We start from the raw sequence: 20,331 nt of genomic DNA, 5'->3' as shown, positions 1-20,331 counted from the left end.
AAAATCGATTCAACAATTACGTGACACCACACATCGTCCGTCCGTCTGACAAAACCAGAATAACTTCATTGTGTGCAGGCATTCATCCGCGACTTCAGTTGACGAATTCTGGAACCGGACCCGCATTTTTTTGACAGGGCTACCTACTCCTTTTATGGTATCTCGTCCGTTCTCCGACCACCGAAAAGAAAGCACAAACATACACGGGATCGCTTATTTGTCACGCTGTGGCCCTGAAAATTAAGGACAGATAACTTTTTTTCCGATCTTCTTTCTGCTCAACGGAGAAAACTCATCCTACCGATCGCTTCGGCTAAAGGACGAATTCCTCAAATTAACACTAAAATATGCGCGCATCTTGCACAGCTTGGCGAATTCGATTCGGCAGTGTTGCCAACCTTCTGGAAACCTTCGTTCGAAAGCTGTTACGGGAGTAACACTCCCAATCCGCTCGCACGGTCAAGCCAAAACTCGACCAACGTCGCCATGCCGCGGTTCGAAGATGCAACTGTCCAGAAATTAAGCGAAATCAATAAACTCATATATTTTAGTTCGTTCCGGATCGGCTATCGAGAATACACCTACCGTGAAGCACTTTGATTGCTATCGCTTTCTGATGGCGGCAGCAGCAGCCGCAGCCAGTGGAGGGCCGAACCCGGTGGTGTTATCGAAGAGTTTAATTAATATTTTACCACAAGACAAGGGCGTTGCGACCGTCGCCTGTGCGTTTCGAGGAAGAGGCAATCTGGAGCCAAGCATGTGGCGAAGACGACGCACCTCCTTCAGGCATGGTCAAAGTTTGAATTTATTAGCTCGAAAGCTCCGGTTCGAGGTGGCACGACCACGAAAAGAAAGGGGCATGTTTTCATAAAATATTTAATTCAATTAGAGTGTTGCTTGCGGGACCGTTCGGAACTTGATTGGAAGACAGGAGAAAAATAACTTCTTTGAAATTTATTCATGTTTGGCCTACAGGGTAGAAATCGTGTATTTTGGTTGATAATATGACTTTGCACGGTTTTGATAAAAGGAATGCAGAACTAATGGAGAAAATACAACAAAATGGAAAACAGGAAGACAGGAAAACAGAAAGATAGGAAGACAGAAGAGGGAAAGACAGGTTGACAAGAATACAGAAGTACAGGAAGGCAAGATAGGGAAATAGGAAGACAGATAAACAATAAAAAAAGAAGATAGGAAGACAGAAAAACAAGAAGATAGAAAAACAGGAAAACAAGAAGACAGAAAAACTAGTAGACAGAAGGACACAAAAACAGGATGACAGAAAGGCATGAAGATAAAAAGAGAATGAGATAGGAAGAGTGGAAGATTGGAAGACAGAAAGACGAAAAAATTAAAAAAAAAAAAAAAAACAGAAAAACAGAAAGGAAAGAAAGACAGATAATCAGGAAGAGATAGAAAAACAGGAAGAGAAGAAGGCAGGAAGACAGAAAGACTGTAAGATGGCAAGACAGCAAGACAGGAAGACAGGAAGATAGAAAAAACAGAGAAAAAGAAAGACAGACAGAAATACAGGATAATAGAAAAAAGATGAAGACAGAAAGACAAGAAGATATGTTGAGAGGAAGATAGGAAAATAGGAAGAAAAAGAGGAAAACAGAAAGACAAGAAGACAGAATGACATAAATACAGGAAGGCAGTAAGCCGGGAAGACAGGAAGATAGGAAGAGAGGAAGGTAGAAAGGCAGGAAGAAGATAAGATAAAAACATAGGAAGACAGAAAGACTGGAAAATACATGAAATTTTCTCATTGAAAGTAAAATTTTGCACCAATAAATAATAATGATATGCTCCATAATAAAATACAAATGCTCCATAATAAATTAGAAATGATCCATAAAAAAATAAAGTTGTACCCATAGAAAATAGATAAATTGAACATAAAATTATCAATCTGCACCATAAAAAATATGAATTACTCCATAAATAATTGAAAACTTTCCATAATTTTGAACTTTTGCACCACTGAAGTAGTGCAAGGTAAAGTTGTATTGAATAACCGAATTTAAATTATGGCAATATGGACACTATGGACAATTTTCAATTTTTAGTGGAGTAATTCGTGTTTTATATGGTGCTTTTTTACATTTATCTATTTTCTATGGTGCAATTTTATTTTTTATGGTGCAATTTGATTTTTCGATGGAGCAATATTCAATTTTCTATGGGTACAATTTTCAATTTTTATGGATCATTTCTAATTTATTATGGAATATTTGTGTTTTATCATGGTGCATTTCTGATTTATTTATGGATGCAAAGTTGCACTTCTTATGAGGAAATTTTATTTATAAAATACGTTTCTATGAAGTATGGAACGTTTTTCATTATTTATGGATTATATTGCACATTTTCATGGAAAATATGTTCATTCTTTATGGAGCGCAGATTTTCTATGGAGACAGAAAGACAGAAAGATAGGAAAAGAAGAAGATAGAAAGACACTAAAACAGGAAGACAGGCAGACAGGGAGACAAGAAGGCAGGAAGTCAGGGAGACATAAAGACAGGAAGACAGGAAGCTACGAAGACAAGAAGACAGAAAGACAAAAAGATGGATAGACAGGAAGGCAGAAAGGCAGGAAGAAGGGAAGATAGAAATACAGGAAGACGGAAAGGCAGAAAGACAAAAAAACAGGAAGACATAAAGGCAGGAAGCAAGAAAGACAGTAACAGAAAACCAGGAAGGCAGGTGACATGAAAACAAACAAAGAACAGAAAAATAGGGATACAGAAAAACAAGAAGACATAAAGACAGGAAGGTAGAAATACAACAAGACAGACAAACAGAAAGATAGAAAAACAGGAAGACAGTAGAACAGGAAGATGGAAAAACATACAAACAGGAAGACAGAAAGACAGGAATTCAGGAAGACAGAAAAACAATAATACGGAACGGCAAGAAAACAGAAAGACAGAAAGATAAGGAGAGTGAAGATAGAAAGAGAGGAAGACAGGAAGACAGGGAGGCAGGAAGACAGAAGGAAAGATAGACAGGTAGACTGAAAAACAGGTAGACAAAAAGGCAGGAAGACAGAAAGACTGGACTACAGCAAGACAGGGAAACAGGGAGATAGAAGACGAATACAGAATGATAAAAAACGAAGACAGAAAGACAAGAAGATAGAAAGAGAGGAAAACAGGAAGATAGGAAGAGAAGAAGATAGAAAGAGAGGAAAACAGGAAGACAGGCAGACAGGAAGACAAGAAGACAGGAAGACAAGAAGACAGGAAGACAAGAAGACAGGAAGACAAGAAGACAGGAAGACAAGATGGCAGAAAGTCAGAGAGACATAAAGACAGGAAGGCAGGAAGACAGGAAGCTAGGAAGACAAGAAGGCAGAAAGACAAGAAAATAGATAGACAGGAAGGCAGAAAGGCAGGAAGAAGGGAAGATAGAAAGACAGGAAGACGGAAAGGCAGAAAGACAAAAAACAGGAAGACAGAATTGCAGGAAGCAAGAAAGACAGTAACAGAAAGACAGGAAGACAGAAAGACAGGAAGGTAGGATGACAAGAATATAAGAAGACAGCAAAACAGGAGAACAGGTTGACAGGAGGACAGGAAAACACAAAATCAAGAAGACAGGAAAAAGAGGACAGGAAGACAGTAAGACAGAAAGACACGAAGGCAGAAAGAATGAAAGAGATAAAATAGGAAGACAGGAAGACAGGGCCGATAGACAGAAAGGCAAACAGATTGGAAGACAGGAAAACAGAAATACAGAAAAACCGGAAGACAAAAAGACAGGAAATCAGGGAAGCAGGTCGACAAAAAGACAGCAAGGAAAGAAAACGGGAAGACAGAAAGAGAAATAGACAGGCACATTGTAAGACAAAAAGATGGGCATGAAGACGGAAAGAGAGAAAGAGAGAAAGACAGGAAGACAGGAACACAGAAAGACAGGACAACAGGGATACAGAAGAATAGATAGAAAAGAAGTCAAAAACGCAATAAAACAGAAAGAAATAAGGCTTGCAAATCTGGAAGACAGAAAGATAGGAAGACAGGAAAACATGAAGATCAAAAGATAGAAAGACACAAAGACAGCAAGACAGCAAGACAGAAAAACTGGAAGATAGAAAGACGGAAACATAGCACAACAAGAAGACATGATAATTGAAGAAAAAACAACACAAAAGAACAAAAAGGCATTTGTTTTCAAAATCATAGGCACTGCTGCTAAAATTTACAGACAAAATACATAACAACTTTCGAGATAGCTTCTTATAGCACCCACAAAGAGTTTTGACTGACCATCTTGATCGAATGATCAACCGGACATCCAAAGTTCATAACAAAAAAGCCAATAACCATTTAATCACGTATAAAAGTACACTCTCATCATCCCGCCCCGCCGGATAATATCGAAATTGTTCCCAACAGCCCAATTAGCAATTAATATGGTCGAAGGCTTGCATTCCTCAATAAAATGTTCCATGCCGCCGCAATAACCACCATCCGTCGTCTTCGGCGTGTCGTCAGTCGTCCGGAACAGCCAGTGACCCCGTTTGTACGAAATAGTTAACACGTAGGCGTTCCCGCCGCGGAGAAGGGGGTCCAGTGCGGGGGTATCATTTCGAAGGCTAATTTACTTTTCCAATCACATCCCGTCAGTCAGCCGTTCCGTCGATCGATTGGCGTGCAGTCTGAAAAGCCGCCGCCACCCGAGTGAGGGTCGTACGGATGTGTAAATATGTACAATTGTAGGTACAACTCCCCGTCCGAACCTTCTCGCCGCGCGATAATCGCGCCTCGGTTTGGCTCAAAGTCGGCGCGAAGAAGTGCAAATTAAGCCTACTTAAACGCGGCTCTACGCGGTTCTGTTTCAACTCATTACAATTAGTTTGCACGCCGCGCGCCGTCCAACGTACCACAGAGAAGTGCAGTGCAGCACCGGAGATCGCGCTCCAATCGATCGGTTTGAAGCTGGCGGTGCTAAGTGTGAAAACCTATCCGGACGATTGCAGCTACAGTTGGGTCGGTTGGTGGTTCAAGTGCTTCTATGTTGCATCTACTTAACTGCTGCTGTGGGGAGGTGTGCCCTCCAAGAAGGGAGGGGTAGTCGGAGAGCATTCAAATGACTGCTAATTGTCAATCTCGGCTGGTTAATGTTTCAAGCGAGTAATGGCTGAGGCAATCTGAGAAATCACAGCAAAAAATAACAGATTGATTCTGTTGCACATCTATCAGAGGACATTTGTCTCCTTTACAATATGTCACGTCACGTTAGTGGAACTAAGATAAATGCTGCAATGCCCATGAAAGACACGTCTGGACAGTAGATAATCAACCTGGCTGACCAGCTGAAACGCTGGTCCAAGCACTTTGTTAACCTTTTCAAATGTCGATCACGCCGCAAACATCTCACCATGAGCTGCCAAGGGATCGAAGCATTATCCGTGTTAACGCCAAGCACGATATTACTGTCCATATATTTTTTTGAAAATTACTCCAGGAGTTCCTCGAGAGTTTTTTTTTTCAGGAATTCCACCAGAAGTTCTCCTTCTTTAGGAGTTTTACAAGACACTACTCAAAAGTTTCTTCTAGGAACCAGTCCACGTGTTTCTCCAGGTATTCCTCAAAAGATTCTTTCAATAAAAAAAACGGCAATTTCAGCATTAGTTTCTTCACAGTTTCAAACAGGAACTTATCTAGAGATTTCCGCAAGAGCTCCTTCGGAGAATTTATCAAAGGTTCCTGCAGGTCTAGGGATTGCTTCAGAAAATCCGATTTTTTCAAAAATTCTTGTTGGAATTCCTTATTATAATTCTACGGGAATACCTTCAATAGTTCCTGTAGGAATTATTGCTTGGCAATTCTTCAGAAATTCCTCTAGAAAATTCTCAAAAGATTTTTCTGGAAGCTCCTCCAGAAGTCCTTCAAGGGTTTCTTCATAAATTCAGTTAAGGATTTATTCAGATCTCACTTGTAGTTTTCCAAGAATATCTCCCGAGATTATCTTATGAATTCTTTCTGGAATTACTCAGAACTGTATTGTTTGGTATCTCTCCAATTGCTTTTATCTGCAGTAAGTTCTTGACTTCTTTCAATAATTAAAAAAGTCTATTCCTTCGGAAATTTCTTAAAGAATCAGGAATTCTACTTTCTAAAATTTCTGCAAGGTATCTTTCTGAAATTCTTTTAGGAATTACTTCAAAAATTGCTTCTGAAATTTGTTGTCAACTCATCCAATCAGTGAAAGTTTTTTTTTTCTAAAAAACTCACCAGAGGTATCCCTAGAAGTTTTTCTGGGGATTCTTTCAGGACAACCTTAGAAATTTATTCAGTGTGCCCTCCAACAATTCCTCCACTACCTTTGTCTGTTCATTTCTGCAAAAATTCCTGCCGATAGTTTTTGGGAATCCTTCAGAAATTTCTCTTTGAGTTTCTTCGGAATTCCCTCAAGGGTGCATCTTAGAACTCCTTCCTTAAATTTCTCCAGAAATTCTTCCAGGAGTTTCTCGAAATTACTTCCAAAATTCCTCCGAAAGTTTCTCATTCCACTCTTCTAGGAATTTCTCCAAAAGTGTCTTAAGGATTTCTTGAAGAAGTCCTCCAGATATTGTTTAACCCTAGGATGTTGGGGTTAGTCAGGCTCGCTGTACGTTACGTCGTCCTGTTGTACCTAGCTTTACATCTTAGGAGGGTTAAAAGAGCCCCTCCAGACAATATTCAAGAAGTTTTTTTCAGAAACCTTGAGAGGTATGTATATGGGTTCTTTCAAGGATATCTCGACCCGATTCTGCAGGGGTAACTTTAGAAATTTCTTTAGGGATTTCTTCCAGTGATTGATTGTGCAATTTGTTCTTAAGCTTCCGAAGACAAATTTCCTGGCAAATCTTTGAAAAAATCCCAAGAAATATGTGTGACGGTACCACAGGAGAAATTTAAACTTCCGTAACTCGCGCGATTGCCCACCACCACCAGCACCACGCCAATGCTGAATACAAAAAGCGAGATTTTTTTTCACTGTGTTGTACGAAATACAACAGCTCGATCACTCAAGGGTTAAAAATGAATGCTTGTAGGAATCTCTGGAGCAATTAATAGGTGAATCTCTGACAAAAACAATTCATGAAAGAACTACTGAAGAAATCCTTCACTAGAATAGCTGAATCCTTAAAATGCAAAAGCAGTCTCTGGAGAAATTTTTGAAGAAATTCCTGAAGAAAGATAAGAAGGAATTTGTAGAGCAATGTATGAAATAATCGCTGAAGCATTTTTTTTAAGAAATCTCTAGTCCAATTATTCTACAAATCCTTAGAGGTATTCTAAGAAGAATCCCTATAAGAATGTTTGAATAATTTCCTGAGGGAATATCTGGTTAAACTCCTTGGGAAATTCTTGTTAGAATTCAAAAAAATAATTTAATGAATAATTAAAAACTAATGCTGGAGAAGTTTTCTAATAAAGTTACTGGAGAATTTTCTAAAAGTACTCACTGAGAGTACGTATTATCGAAGGAGTCTCGTTTGGAATATCTTGAGAAACATCTAGAATACCATCTGCAAAGATTCCCCGACAAATCGCTTTGATATTTTTTAAATAATTCCTTTAGAAATTGCTATGGCTATTTTTACATAACCTTCTGAATGAATTCCTTTTAGAACTCGTGAAGGGAAACCTGAGAAATTGTTTTGGGTAATACATGAAAGAATGCAAAGAAGAACTCTTGAAGAAATCTTTGCATGAACTTTTGCAGGTATCTCTGGAGAAATTACTGCTGGAATCATTAAAAATAACCTTTCAAAAATCTCTGCTGGAATACTTGTAGGATTTAGGTGGCTTTACCAGAGACATTCCTGCGGAGACTTCCATTGGAATCCCTGAGGAAATTCCTAAAATAATCCCCAAAAGATTTCTGAATGGATTTCAAGAAATGAGAGATTTTTTAAGAAACACCTATCTTAAATAATCGTTATAAACATTCTAAAAAGACTGGTGGAGCAAAAAAAAATATGGAAGATTTTTATAATATGCGAATTCGTTGAGAATATCTGAAGCAACTCACTGTGCCTCACTGTGCGATTTTGGAAGGAATCCATATAGTATTTTTTAAAGAACTCTTTGAAGAAAAATCTCTAGATGGGTTTCTAAATGAATCTCTAAGAAATTTCTGAAGATATTCGTGCAAAAAAAATGTAAAGAACACTTCGAAGCCTAATGAGTCTCTGTAGGATTATCCCTGTATGAAATTCTGAACGAAATTTTGGAGACATTTCTGAAGGAATTCTGTTTTTTTTTGTATTGTGTGAAGAAAATGCTGGAAAAATATCTGAAAGAATCTACGAAAAAACTTATGGAAGTTTTATTAGGAGAATTTTTGAATGAATTTCTGTAGAATCCCGCTGAGGAATTTCTGAAAGAAGCTTTGGAGAACTTTATAAAGCAATTCATAGGAAGTTATCTTAAACTAATCCATTTTAAAGTAACTTCACGGAGAAATATCGGAAAGAATGCTGAGTTGGATTATTCTTTTTATAGAATCTGGATCGATCTTCAAAACCTGTTCAATTTGAGTTTTATGAAGAGGAATTCGCACCATGACTTTAAATTTTCGACTTCTGTGCTTGAAAACTTAATTGAACCATCATTGATTAAGCAAACTCTCTCTGGCTTCCGGGGAAGGACGCAAAACTCCAGTTATGGCCATGGCCACAATTTTTCCTAGAATTCCTTTTACAAGTTCTGAAAGAACATTTCTTAATAAATGTAGAACATTTTCCATGATTACATCCAGGGACACCACCAGGAATTCCTTTGGGGGCTCTTCTATGATTTGTCAAAATTTGTAAAGATTAAAGAAAAAACATTTTCACAAGGTTTCTTAGAATGATTTTGGCAATAATTCATCTCAGGATTTTTCTTAGTATTCCTTCAGAATAAAATGGAGGAGAACGTGCCGCTGCAGCCAACCTACTGATACCTGATCCCTTCAGAGTGCATAGCTGTCCATTGATTTCTTTTACAATTTCTCCTGGGATTCCTTCAGAGATTCTTTCAAAAGCTCCTCCAGGAATTTCCCCTGGGACTTCTTCAGGTGTTTCTCAAGGAATTTTCAAAAGAAATTTCTTCGAGTTTCCTTAAAAGAATTCTATAGGAACTTCCTTCAAGGATTACACCGTTCAACACTAAATTTTGTTATGGGATGAGAAAAAAATTAACAGGGGTTTGGGACCTTAGAAGTGTTATAGTGAAACAATTTTTGAAAAATATTGGACCGGACATTCACAGTTCAAAACCGAAGTTTGTATGGAGAACTTGGGGTGTTCAATTGATATGTGCATTAGAACGCGCAGTGCATATATTTAGGCGTTAGGCAATAACGAAACTAATCCAATTACCGAAAACGCCTAAAAATATGCATGGCACGTTCTAATGCGCATATCAATTGAACACCCCAAGTTCTCCATACAAACTTCGGTGTTGAACTGTGAGGCCTGGTCCAATATTTTCCAAAAATTTTTTCACTATGACACTTCTAGGGTCCCAAACCGCTGTCATTTTTTTTCTCATCCCATAACACCAAATTTTGTAAAATTTTGTCGAGTAGTATTATCAAATAAAATCATGCTTGTATTTCTTCAAATATTTCTGAACAATTGCTCCTGGGATTTCTTCGAAAATTCCATTACGAATTTCTCCAGGTGATTCCACAGGAATTCCTCCAAACGTTTCTTCAAAAAATAGAAATTCAGATTTTTCCAGAACTTTCAGAAATTACAGCTTGAATTTGTCAAGAGACTCCTTTAAAGATTATCCCTTTTATTCAGGGATTTTCTCGGGCATTTATTTGGAAATTCATCTAGATATTTGCAAGAAATTCTTCTGGAAGTCAGGGGTACCTCCAATAGTTTCTACAGGTATTTTTGTCCAGAAATTTTACCAAAAAAAACAAGAATTTCTTCTCAGAGTTTCCTAAGGGATCTCCAATGAAACAATCCTCCAGAGATTTCTTAGTAGTTCCTTCAAGAATTCCTCAAAGAGTTCTGCAGCAATTATTACATAATTTCTGGAAGAACTTCTAAAAAATCCCAGGAGGAATATATTAACAAACTCTGCCCGTATCTTTGAAGACATCCCAAGATATACTTCTGGAAAGCAATTGAGAAACTATTCAAAGGAATTGCTATAGATGAAAATTAATCGATTTTTCCTTCGGCTTACCAAGTCAAGAGGAAAAAACAATGTTTGAAAATGCTTTGACATCCACGTGCACAACAGAAACAATAAACAAGTGCTCGATAAACAAATTGAGATTTGAATTTATGAAAAGACATCCACGTACTCCAATTCCGTACTTCGATTCCCACTGCACATGGATGTCAAAGCATTTTCAAACATTATAATTCCTGTAGAATTTGTAAATATTTTTTAATGAATTTTTGAAGAACTCCAGGAAAAGCTTTTGAAAAAAAATCCTCGCAGAAATTCCAAAAGAAATCCTTAAAATTTTGAAGAAATCTCTGCGGATAGAATTATTTTCTCAAAGCAATTCCGGAAGGAACCCCAGCATGATTTTTTTAAATCACTTTGAAACACTGAAAGAATCTCTGAAGGAATGTTAGGTAAAATCTCTATGGAAATTAAAAAAAAACTTTTGAGTGAATTTCTGGAGAGACATCCAAAGAAATCCAAGGGAAATTCTAGAAAAAAAAAACTTGAAGGAACTTCATGGGGACTTTCTGTTGAAATACCTAGAGAAACTTCCCGGGAAACCCCTGGAGGTAACCTAAAGCAATAATATTGAGGGATTTAAAGGAAAATTACTGTAGAAACCCTTATTCTTGGAGGATTTTCTGAAAGTTTTTCGGGAAAAATCTGTGGACGAATGACTGAAAAAAAAAATCCTGTAAAAATACCTGTGGAAACAGATTGATAAGCGTCTGCAAATAAGAAAAAACTCTTGAGATATTTCTAAAAGAATTTCCATAGAAATTACTAGGGAATATTTTTCAATAAATATCCTGAAGAATCCGTTGAAGTATTACTGTACCTTATTATTATACTTTAGAAGAAATGCAGGATAAATTTCTGGTGTAATACATGAAGTAACATCTGCATGAAATCCTGAAGAGGCCTTTGTATAAACTACTGCATGAATCTCTGGAGGAAATCCTGCTAGAATCACTTTAAGTAGTAATGAGGAACTCCGGTACGATTTTATGAATGAATTTCTGAAGAAATTTCCGGATACATTCATGTGGGAGTTTACAATTAAATCCCTAGTGCATCTCCTGGACAAATCTCTAGTACACCAGAAATACCTGAGTGAATTTTAAAAAAAAATCTGTAGAAACCACTGGAAGAATTTATTCCAGCATCTTTGAAAGAACTTCAGAAGAAATTCCTATAAAAAATTCTGAAGGAATTTCTGGAGAAATTTCAGATGATTTTTTAAAATGAATCCCTTGAAGAATTTCTCAAATAATTATTGATGGAGTATCAAAAGGAACCCATAGAAATTTACCTAAAAAGTTATTGGGAGAATGTGTGGAGAAATTCATCCGGGAATATCTGAAGGAACCCTGGAGAAAAATCCTTAAGAATTTCTGGTTTAAAAAAATCGCTGGAGGCGTTTCTGAAACAAACTTTGATGGATTTTATTTTAAGACCGAATTCCTGGAGTAATCTGTGGATTAATTTTGGAAGAAACCCATGGAAGATTTCCTTGGACTTGGAATCCTTGGGCAAATCCTATTTTAACAATCTCAATAGGAATTTTAGAAGTTATCTCCAGGGATGTTTTTAAGATTCACTCGAGAAATTTCTGAAGGAGTCTGTGGAAGATTTTCTAAAGAAATCATTGGAGAGTTTTCTAGAAGAACATTTGATTTTCTTAAATAAACGCTGAAAGCATTTCTAAACAAATCCATAGATGATTTTCTGAAAAAATCTATGGAGTATTTTTTAAGGAAACTCAAGAAAGCTTTTCTAAATGTTATTTTAAAGGAATTTCTGCAAGCTCGTCCAATGAAATTCCGAAGGAAATTCTAGAGCAAGTTACGAAACGATCCATGGAAAATGTTCTAAAGAACTTTCAAAAGAAATCCGTGGAAAACTTTTCGGATGGAATTCCTGGGCATGTTCATAAGAAATCCAGGGAAGGTTTTATTTAAAAAAAATGTTCTCAGAATAATTTCTGGAGTAAGCTCTCGAAAACTGAAGAAAATTCTTAAAAAATCAATGGCAGAAAATCTGCGAAAGCATTCATGGCAGAATTTCTTCTCTGTTAGGTACTGTGCAGGAAACGCTGGAGACATTTCTGAGGAAATAGCTGAAGGATTTTCGGATGGAAGGAGAAGATATTCATGAGGGATTAATAAAGGAACTCGGTATGCTCGTTGGATAAATATACGACTCGTGCAGAAAACAAAAACAAATTTTTGGCAACTCGTGGCATAAATAACTGTTAAGTGGCAAATTGTAAAAAATAATTAAAAGAAACGATGATGATTAACCTGGGCTTGTTAGGGGAATATCTGTAAATAAAAAGAAAATCGGGTTAAATACGGTTCCTTTGAATTCCACTAAGAATTTGCATCCTTTGAAAGATACGTATTTCGACCTCAACTGTAAGGTCGTCTTCAGTGTCTTGTACTTGAGTCGAGTCAAGTACAAGACACTGAAGACGACCTTACAGTTGAGGTCGAAATACGTATCTGTCAGAGGATGCAAATTCTTAGTGGAATTCAAAGGAACCGTACTTAACCCGATATTCTTTTTATTTAAAAAAAACGTATTTTTATATTTGCGAGGGTGCTCACTGCTCATACTAGGAGTTAAAAATAATGTTTGATCTCATGACCTGGTTACTCAGTGCGTTTTTTGGAGTAACCTTGATGATACTGAGAATATATCGACTCGATATACAGGGTGTTAGGTTCGTGAGTGCAAACTTTTTAAAGGGTGATAGAGGACCACAAATAGTGAAAAAAATGTTCTACGCATATGGTCAAATCTCAACCGTTGCGTAGTTACTGAACTTTCCATGCTTTTGACTATTATTACCTTAACTGGCTACAACTTGAAAATGGTCAAACTTTTCGCAGTTTTTTGACCCTTATTCAAAAGATTACTGAATTTTCCATGAAATGGCATCTTCGAATCGTTTGGTTTAGTTAAATAACTAAGTTTTCTAGAGCAAATAGCTCAAAAGTAGCGTGTTTTAATTTGTTTTTGTCAATTATTCAATTATCTTTGAAAAATGCGTAATAATATTACAGTCGAACCTCCATGAGTCGATGTTCCTTGACTCGATATCGACTCATGGAGGTAAATTTTTCCATACTGAAAAATAATTTCTGGGTTACTATGATGGTCCCCCCAAAAAGCTTCCCAAAGGATTTTTGTTCCACTACTCGATATTTCCTTGAGTCGATGGTCCCTTCAATATCGACTCATGGAGGTTTTACTGTAAATTCTTTCTTAGGCGAAGCTGTGGCACCTGTTTTACTCTACAATTTGTTCTTAGACACTGCTCTTATCGTTTTCTTGCAATTTCGATTTAAACATCGCATTTCAGATCATAAATTTGCAACTGTCAAGGTAAGCACTTTTTTGCGCACTGTGTCGCACATTTTAATCTAAATTGCAAGAAAACGATAAGAGCTAGAAGTTTGGTGTCAAACAACGAATTGTAGAGTGGAACAGGGGCCACAATTTTGTCCAAGAAAGAATTATAATTTATTACGCATTTTTCAAAGATAATTGTCAAAAACAAATTAAAACACACTATTTTTGAGCTATTTGCTCTAGAAAATTTAGTTATTTAACTAAACCAATCGATTCAAAGATGCCATTTGATAGAATATTCAATACTCTTTCGAATAAGGGCCAAAAAGTGCGATAAGTTTGCCAGTTAAGGCAATAATAATCAAAAACATGGAAAGTTCAATAACTAGGTACGTAACGGTTGAGAATTGATCATATGCGTAGAACAATTTTTCACCATTTATGGTTCTCTATCACCCTTAAAAAAGTTTACACTCACGAACCTAACACTTTGTATATAATGCTGAATCATTTAAAGATTTTCGTAAATGTCATATGTAACCAACTCTACATAGAAACTATGAATTATGAGTAAACACCATTACTTGTAACGACGGACTGAACAAACTGTAGCTCACAGCTAACAACAAATATATACTTAAGGAATTGAACAAATCGCCTTTATGTAAGTAGTGTGCTAAAAGTGGGTGTAGTTCTTCTAATCAGCATTTTCAGCAGTTGACTTTTTGCCTTTTTTGACTTTTTTTACGTTGTTTCCATTTGTTCATTCGTATATGTAACTTTGGAAATTTCACCAATGTTACGTCAAAGCGTTTTATTACATTTTTTCTCTGTGCATCGAACGAGCGCGAGAAACGGCCCTCCATTCAGCATCAATCAATCGACGGACGACGGCAGATATAAGTGGTTCTTCGATTCCGTCGACGACCGGGCTGGCACGGGTAGGGCGGAGCGACGACGATCTCCAAGTGGAGTCACCCGATCAAACACAAGGCTTGTGCCGGCCGCCAAACACTCCGACCAGCCAGCCCTCCAACCAATCAACCAACCACAGCCACCCGAAATAATTATAGTTCAATTAAACCCATTTTAAGCTCCGATCTCCAATCCATCAACTCCATTAATAGAGACCCCGGCCCCGGGTCAGTGTTTTCAGGCCCCTTCTTGTCAAATTAGGACGTCTAATGTTTTCACTTTCAATTTACGGCCGCTTTCGTCACTCGGCGGAATTTCGTCCCAACAGATTGAGGTTGAACCTGTCGTCGTCGCCGTCGTCGGTCGTCCGCCGTCTACCTATGATGATGATGGGGTCCTCTCGCGCAACGCGAATCAATCTCCTCAATGCCGAAGGGGGCATATGGAGCGGTGGACAAAGAGCGAGGTACCTGTTGTCACCGCGATGGACCTGTTGTCGTCGTCGTTGTCGGCTCGGTGATTGGATTTCAGGCATTTCAGGACTCGCGGACGGCCGGTTGTGCGTGTGCTGGTGTGGTGAAGTTTCGAAACCTGGCGGCTTTCAGCTACAACTACAACTGACGAATGATTTTGATTATTGGGCTTTCCGCTGATTGATTTTTTTTCTCTGTCTTCTCGAGTGGACTTGATAGGACCCAGCCAAAGTGAGCGACAGGTGGAACAAATTAGTCGGGCTTTTTAAAGTCATCTGATGGATTGGTTGGCAAGTGAAAAAATAATAATAAATCGATGCTTTCAAGGTCATTTTTAGTGCAGGAGAATGAGATTGAAAGTTTTGATAAATAAGCCTGCACTGGACAGGCTAATAAAAGTTTGAACGAAAACATTTTATAAAATCTAACTTCAAAACAGAATAACCCTGGCATTCTGGTGACAGAAAAGTGGTTACTTTTTGCCTACACTTTCTGGTCACATTGGAATTGAAGGCAATGAAAAAGCAGACCGAGAAGAATGGTGACAGTTCTAGGAACAACACATTGACACGACTATTGGAGCAAACCCAGAAAAAACTTGTAGAGGCATTCCTTGAAAAACTACCGGAGGATATGCTCACGTAATATTAGAGGAATTTCTGAATAAAGTTTATCACAAAAAAGTAGTTCTGGAGTATTTCCATAAAAAAATCATAAAAATAAACTTTTGAAGAAATTCCGTTATAAACTTCTGGGTGATTTCCATTAGGAGCATCTTACAGAATCGCAGAAGAATCTGCAAACATTGCACAAGGAATTCCTTGAGAATCTGACATTCCTCTTGAAGTTCTTGAGGAATTCACGAAAAAATTTCCTGGATAAATCCCAGAACAACATAAACTCCGGAAAGAGTTCAAGCTGGAAGCGTAGAAAAGGCTCTTAGAGGAATCTTGCAAGACTTTCTTGAAGAAATAATTCTGTGAGAAATCCGAGAAGGTACTTCTAGAGAAATCACAGAAAAAAACACCTCTTGAAGGAATGTCATAAAAACCTTCTGGAACAATATTGAAGGAAGCTCCGTAACGAATCTTATAAAAACGCCCTCATTATGGTTGACGATAGAATCCCAGCAATATCTTTATTTAAGAGGTTTTCAGCTTGAGAGCTGGTTCGCCTCCTTAGAAATAGTGAAACTCAAATTTTATTGTACAAATTAACATCTTTTAGAAATTGTAGTAATTTTAGCTCGTCTTCTTCATTATTGCTTAACATATCCCTGATTGTAGTCCGTAGCTTCAATCTTGAACGCGCTTCCTCATATTGTTGGCAGTCTGCTAATATGTGCTCTACGGTCAGAGGGACCATACAGCATGGACAAGTTGGTTTGCTATTGGAGGATATGTAGTGATCATGCGTTACTTTTGTGTCCATTTAAACAATGTTTAAACCAAGGGTACCAATGCCTTTCGGGTCTGCAGCAAAGCCATAGGAAAAACCTGGGGTCTTAGACCTAACATGATTCACTGCATCTATGCTGCAATAGTCCGGCCTAAGATTACTTATGCTTCACTTGTTTGGTGGCCCAAAACAAATGAGGTAACCTCTCAAAAGAAGCTAAGTAAGCTACAAAGACTTGCTTGTACATCTATGACAGGAGCAATGAAAAGCACTCCATCAGTTGCTTTGGATGCCCTTCTCAATATGCTGCCATTGCATCAATTTGTTAAACTACAAGCGGCAAAAAGTACCCTGCAGTTTATACGTTGCACTAAAGTCCTAGACGGGGATCTTGTTGGACATTTGAGAATCATCAAAGACTTCAAATTAAACATGGGCATAAAAACAGTAGAAGATTGGATGATAACGAAGACCAACTATGATGTTCCCTTCAAAGTGGTCCCATGTCGCTATGTTTGAGATGCTGGTGGGCCAAGTTTACGTCCAGGTTCTATTGTATTTTGTACTGATGGGTCAGAGATGGGAGAAAATACTGGAGCTGACGTTTTTGGCCCCGGTATCAGAAAGGCTATACCAATGGGATGCAGTCCCACTGTATTTCAAGCGGAAGTTCAAGCCATTCTAGAGTGCACCAACATTTGTCTGAAAAGAAATTATAGGTTTGCCAAGATCTGTATTTTTTCGGACAGTCTGGCGACTCTAAATGCGCTAAAAGCTTTCACTTGTCAATCAAAGCTAGTGTGGGAATGCATTATTTCTCTGAAGCAATTGTCCAGTAGGAACGAGGTAACTTTATACTGGGTGCCCGGATATTGTGGAATTCTGGGAAATGAAAACGCCGACAAATTAGCCAGACAGGGGAGTTTCCTCTAGTAGACCGAGTACCCGTAGACGGTAAGTGCAAGAAAGTGCTTCTTGTTTGAGATGAATGTGTAGTGGGGCAACGTGAAAGAGAACTTCGAGCGCTGCCGTCGGAGTTGAAGAGAACGCTCCAGACATCGCCATTAAGCACATCCTTTGGTGATGGCCTAATTTTGATTGGACTGTTCTTACTTCGCCCTTTTGCCACCACACAAGACATCCATAAACCAATATTGGACGAACAACAGTTGTGTAAATCCATTTGATATACTTGGGTTTAAGACCCCAAGTTGTTCAGTCACATTGATTTCAGAATCAAAAAGACGTAAAGGTCGAACACCATTACGGTTTCGCTTTTCCGTGAAAAGAACAATAGATATTTTACTCGGATTTACCGAAAGGCCATATTGGCGACACCAACCCTCAACTACCTGAAGAGTGTTTTGCATCAGGTCGAAAAGGGTGCTCATGCACATACCGACTAACAATGTCGTCGGCAAAACCATAAGTAGGAAAACCGCTATTATTGAGTTGCCTCAATAGCGTATCTGCTACAAGATTCCACAAAAGTGGTGATACGACTCCCCCTTGGGGGCATCCACAAACACTCAATTTCCTAATCGCCGCTTGACGCAATGTCGAGAAGAGATGCCGGTTTTTGAGCATTTGGTGAATCCAACTGGAAATCATTGGAGATATACCATGACCCCGTGCAGCTTCCAATATGGCATCGAAAGGCACGTTGTCAAAGACATCCTCGATATCTAAGAAAACACAAAAGCAGGATTACTTTTGAGCGAATGCCTTCTCGATATCGTAAACAACTTTGTGTAAAAGAGTCACAGTGGACTTTCCAGATTGGTAAGCATGTTGGTTCGCATGAAGAGGCACATTGGCGAGATGAACATCACGGATGTGATGATCGACAATACGTTCTAAGAATTTCAGAAGAAAAGAGGTCGAACTGATAGGTCTGAAGCTCTTTGCTTCTTCATACGACTCACGACCCACTTTTGGAATAAACTGTTCAGTAATATCCCGCCAGGAATTGAGAATACACCCTGTAGCAAAACTGCAAATAAGTAGTTGTTTTAAAACATGTTTGAAATGATCAAATCCCTTCTGAAGCAAAATAGGATAAATCCCGTCTGCCCCAGGAGATTTGAAAGGAGCAAAGCTCTTTGGTGCCCGTTCAATTGATTCTAAAGTAACGATACTCCGAGCCGAAGTTAAAGAATCATAACTACAAGAAAAGACATCAGGTTCATCCGAAGATGTAATATCCACACATCCGGGGAAGTGTGTACTGAATAAACATTCCAAAACTTCCTCATCAGAGGAAGTGAAATCACCATTTGGCAAACGAAGTTCGTTCACTTGAAAATCCTTAGATTTTGCAAGGATTTTGTTCAATCGACTGGCTTCACTCAGACTGGAAACATTTGTACAAAGGTTTTTGCAGCCGGATCGTTCAGCAGACCGAAGAGCTTTCTGGTAGGCCTTGCGAGCCGACCTGAAAGCCTCCGATCCAGCCGAACGTCGCCTGCTCCAACTTTTTCTACATTGTTTGCTGAGCTTCGCCAGATCAGAGTTCCACCAAGGGGTTCCCCTTGTGGTCTTCACAGACCGCAGAGGGCAAGCTTCTTCAAAAGCTTCCATGATAGTATCAACGGCATCATCTAAATCATTTGGATTGTCAATGGATGGTGAGTATCCATGAAATTTGGCTGCAACCAAATGGGTAAAGAGATCCCAGTTGGTTTACCGGGGGTTCCTGAAACGCAAAGTTTGCGAAGTAATATTCACAGTTTAAACAAGATGTAGCGATGGTCAGATAAAGATTCTTCATCTGACACATGCCAATTGGTCAGCTCGTGATTAATTCTGCTAGAGCAAAGCGTTATGTCTAACACTTCCTCTCTAGCAGATACCATAAAGGTTGGGCGGTTGCCTATGTTAAGTAATCCGAGATCTGTACTACTTAAGGTGAAACTGGAAGCATTTCCTCACTTTTTACTCTATGATTTTTATAAAAATAATGAAGCATTATTTTTGAAAACGGTCTCCGTGGACAGTTAGAGGAATGATCAAGGTATCACCTGGAATTTTTTAACTTGTGGAAAATGATTATCAGTTTTCAAAAACCATTTTTGAACAAAATTGTGATGACTTTTTTTCAGCCAAATTTTTACTTTGCGCAGCAATATCTCGAAAAGTTTACATGAAAAGCACTTTTTTGAGTCCCGTCCAAAGATAGGAAATTTCAAGAGGAAGATTTTTGTCGAAGACATAATTAGTGGAAAATGTCATTTTCCACATCAAAACCATTTTTATTTCAATTGAACAACATCAATTTTCATGCGCTTGCATGTGTGAGTAAGCAACGGACCAGCAGCAGCAAAGCGGCCGAGCCAGCCAAACCAGTTTTGTTGATCGTCGCACAAAGCGGAGACCGAAAAATAACACACGGGGAGGTGGGATCTCCGGTGGGATAATTGAATGAAATTCTACTGCTAACGTAAAGCAGTGGCATTTTGCTGAAGCATGATCGTAACTTTCTCTTTGTGTCATTTAGCTTACTCTGTAAAAGATATTTTTGGAAATGTTAAAATACATCAGCAACTAATGATGCGCATGTTCTTGACTAATGGCATACCCGTTGATTGTATGAACACAAACGATGCCGATTGAATTGTAACATAGGTTTTGAGCATTGTTGAAAATGAACAGATTGATAACTGAACGGTGACCTACAAACCGTTCAGTTATCAATCTAGCGCAATCAAAATATTGAAGAGAATATCTAAGCAAAAATTTCGTAAACCTTGATTTATTTTTAATCATTATTGATGGTTTGAAAGGTTTCAATCTGATAATTGTTGATTAACTTGTTTTAAAATTATGAGTGTTATGTAGGTGCGTATTATCGAGGTATTTTTACAACAGTGGCGTGGCGTTTCGTTTCTAGAGAATATTTTTAGCTTTTGAATATCTTGGCCACTTTGGATGAACGTTTCGCTGAAGGTGGTTTTTATGAATATAATAAGCCTGTATATTTTTTTTATTATTGGAATAGTAGTTTCAAC

General features: G+C 38.2%; 1 protein-coding gene and 1 long non-coding RNA gene across 3 annotated transcripts in view; one reads left to right on the top strand and one right to left on the bottom strand.

Annotated features, from left to right (window-relative positions):
• Positions 1–20,331, bottom strand: part of LOC109408408 (helix-loop-helix protein delilah) — a 172,183-nt gene that overhangs the window by 130,844 nt on the left and 21,008 nt on the right. The window lies entirely within an intron of this gene.
• The window catches only part of LOC134292210 (uncharacterized), a 27,167-nt gene continuing 19,468 nt past the window's right edge, over positions 12,633–20,331 (top strand). Inside the window, exon 1 of the long non-coding RNA XR_009999525.1 lies at positions 12,633–19,231. This is a non-coding gene — a long non-coding RNA (uncharacterized LOC134292210). The remainder of the gene's footprint in view (positions 19,232–20,331) is intronic.

The sequence above is a fragment of the Aedes albopictus genome, chromosome 3, assembly GCF_035046485.1.
Source record: "Aedes albopictus strain Foshan chromosome 3, AalbF5, whole genome shotgun sequence".
Lineage (NCBI taxonomy): Eukaryota > Metazoa > Arthropoda > Insecta > Diptera > Culicidae > Aedes > Aedes albopictus.
The sequence above is the reverse complement of the archived record's forward strand: the minus strand, read 5'-3'. Positions and strand labels throughout refer to the sequence as shown.